Here is a 2,500-nt window from a genome sequence, read left to right as displayed (position 1 = left end):
TGCCGTCGCTAGAGTTTTTTCAAAGCTCGGCTTCTGGATATTGGGAGGAAAGACCGCTCGAGGCCGAGGGTCGCGCGAGTCCCATCGAATCTTTACATCACCCGAACGATGGAGGCGCACGCTCTTTTTCTTGAATAATTGGACGAGAGGAATGCATATCGTATTATATATACACACACACACATATATATATATGGGCTAGCCACCGTGCGTATTTCTTCGCGAGATCGTGTGCTGCACAGAGGATTCAGAATCGGGTGTTATATCCCCGTCGTTTCCTGACGAACGGAGCTTCGATCTCGATGGTTGTTATATATCATAATGTACTTTTCGCCCGGCCGGCGGACGCGCGTATCTTCGCGCGTTCGTCGGATTTCATTTTCGAACGTTTTCGTGTCGTCGATCTTCCGGCGACTTCTGCGCGTCCGATTCCCGTTGGTCGGTCGTGTCGGATCTCGGCTTCGCTCGAACCGAGTATTAAGAGTACATGGAGTACAAGAGTTTTAAAAAATATATGAAAAGATTACCCTGAACGGTGGATCACTTGGCTCGTGGGTCGATGAAGAACGCAGCTAATTGCGCGTCAACGTGTGAACTGCAGGACACATGAACATCGACATTTCGAACGCACATTGCGGTCCACGGATACAATTCCTGGACCACGCCTGGCTGAGGGTTGCTCACGTAAACCTAAGACTGCTTGCGTTGCGTGTCCTTCCTCTCTATCTGTCTCTCTCTGTCCCTTGGTGCCTTCGACAACCCGCCGTCGTTCTTACGATACGTAGAACGTTTCAGAGTCGGAGGAAGCGCACGAAGAAGGATACGAACAAGAGCGGACGCGAGAGAACGTACGCGACGTACGAGCGATTGTTGGACGCTCGTCGGCGTTCGTCGCGGTCGTGTCGAGACCGTGCAATTCGTACGCATGCTCGATATATAAACTATCGTGTTCACGGGAGACACTACGAAACTCTACCTCTGTCTCTCTCTGTCCCTTGGTGCCTTCGACAACCCGCCGTCGTTCTTACGATACGTAGAACGTTTCAGAGTCGGAGGAAGCGCACGAAGAAGGATACGAATAAGAGCGGAGAGAACCGTCACGGACCTGCGTGAGTGCTAGCGGCGTCGTGAGTCGTCCTTTCGTACGACCGCCCGCTTATGCACCGCTTCGTGTCGGTTATCGAATATATTATATATATATATATATATATATATACGTAGTGTTGTCCTCGTGACCGATTTTTTTTTCATATCAGCAGATTTGCATACGTTTGCAGGTTTTCGATGAGCACGATGTCCGCGCCCCCGACGTCGTCTTAAATGAATATTATTTTGGCGAGACTGAGAGAAAGCAAATATGGGAACTCGGTCGAGAGAGGAGAGAAGGAGAACAGCCTCAGATAAAAGTAAACTTGGTAACGGTGCGGAATTTTGCCGTACAACCGTCTTTTCTTAAGACGTTTTACTCGAATAGCCCCAGGGATCTAATGCCCACTCCGTCTCTTCGTGCGTAGAGATATACTCTGCGCGAGCGACTGACAACGACGAGGACCGTCGCATCGATGGGTCGTCGTTGCGTTTAACATACTCTGTGCTTGTAATTTATCCCCGAAAGAGAGCCGTAGATCCGGGAACGCACACGTGATTTCTTCGAGCGCTGATGACTTAGGGAGATGATCCCCAGGCGTTGCGCGGAGATCGGAGAGTACGCGTTACTTGTATCGGGACGAATTTTCCCCGTCGTTCGCGTATCTCTCTGCCCGCCGGCCCTGGCCCAAAGCCACGTTCGTCGGAAATCGTAGAAATCGTGTGCGAACTAGCGCGTGTCTATGATCGGCTACGGGTGTTTTACCAAGCTCGAGGTGTTGCGCAACGTTTCCGTACCTGACGAAGATGCGCACGAGAGTCCGTTACAAAGTCGTTGGATGGTCGTCGTCGTCATGCCAGAGAGAATCTCTGGACACGTACAGGAGAAGAGATCGTAGACGAGGAAGAAGACGATCCCCTTTGGCGAGGCTGGAGTGAAACTTTGATTTAATTAAAGACGAGGTATACACGCGCGTACGACGTGATAGTCGTGCGCGCGTGTGATTTTTTTTAAGGCAATTCGGCGCTACAAGTACTCGAAAAACAGAGAGTGTTGGTCATCCCATGCCTTTTCGGCGTCTATCGCTGGACCGCGCATCCTAACGTCGACGGTCGTCCAGTCCCCGAACACACCACAGTGTACGTCTCGCTCGCTTTTCCACTTGCGTGCGTTCCCGTGCGTTTTCGTCGTCGTCGGTACAGAGCAAAGAAACTTTGCCGTTTCGATCTCTGTGCCGGCAGAAAACAAGGAACCGCTGGAATTTGTCGAGAGTAGAGAAACGGCTGTAAGAGACTGAGGACGGGCGTTAAAAATCACCGACGATCGTTTTAGGATGTCTGGCGTGAGTCTTAGCTCGAACATGATACGACGTACGAAGAAAAGGGCACTTTGGCGCGATGCTTAAAACGCTTC

The 2,500-nt window shown here is 51.0% G+C and overlaps 1 non-coding gene across 1 annotated transcript; it reads left to right on the top strand.

The window, feature by feature from the left end:
• Positions 1-524: 524 nt before the first annotated feature.
• On the top strand, positions 525-679 carry LOC126928016 (5.8S ribosomal RNA). The gene has a single exon (XR_007716177.1). It is a non-coding gene; the product is annotated as a 5.8S ribosomal RNA (ribosomal RNA).
• The last annotated feature ends 1,821 nt before the right edge of the window (positions 680-2,500 follow it).

The sequence above is a fragment of the Bombus affinis genome, unplaced genomic scaffold (genome assembly GCF_024516045.1).
Source record: "Bombus affinis isolate iyBomAffi1 unplaced genomic scaffold, iyBomAffi1.2 ctg00000473.1, whole genome shotgun sequence".
In the NCBI taxonomy this organism is placed as follows: domain Eukaryota; kingdom Metazoa; phylum Arthropoda; class Insecta; order Hymenoptera; family Apidae; genus Bombus; species Bombus affinis.
Note: the sequence above shows the minus strand (reverse complement) of the source record. Positions and strands in the feature narration are given on the sequence as shown.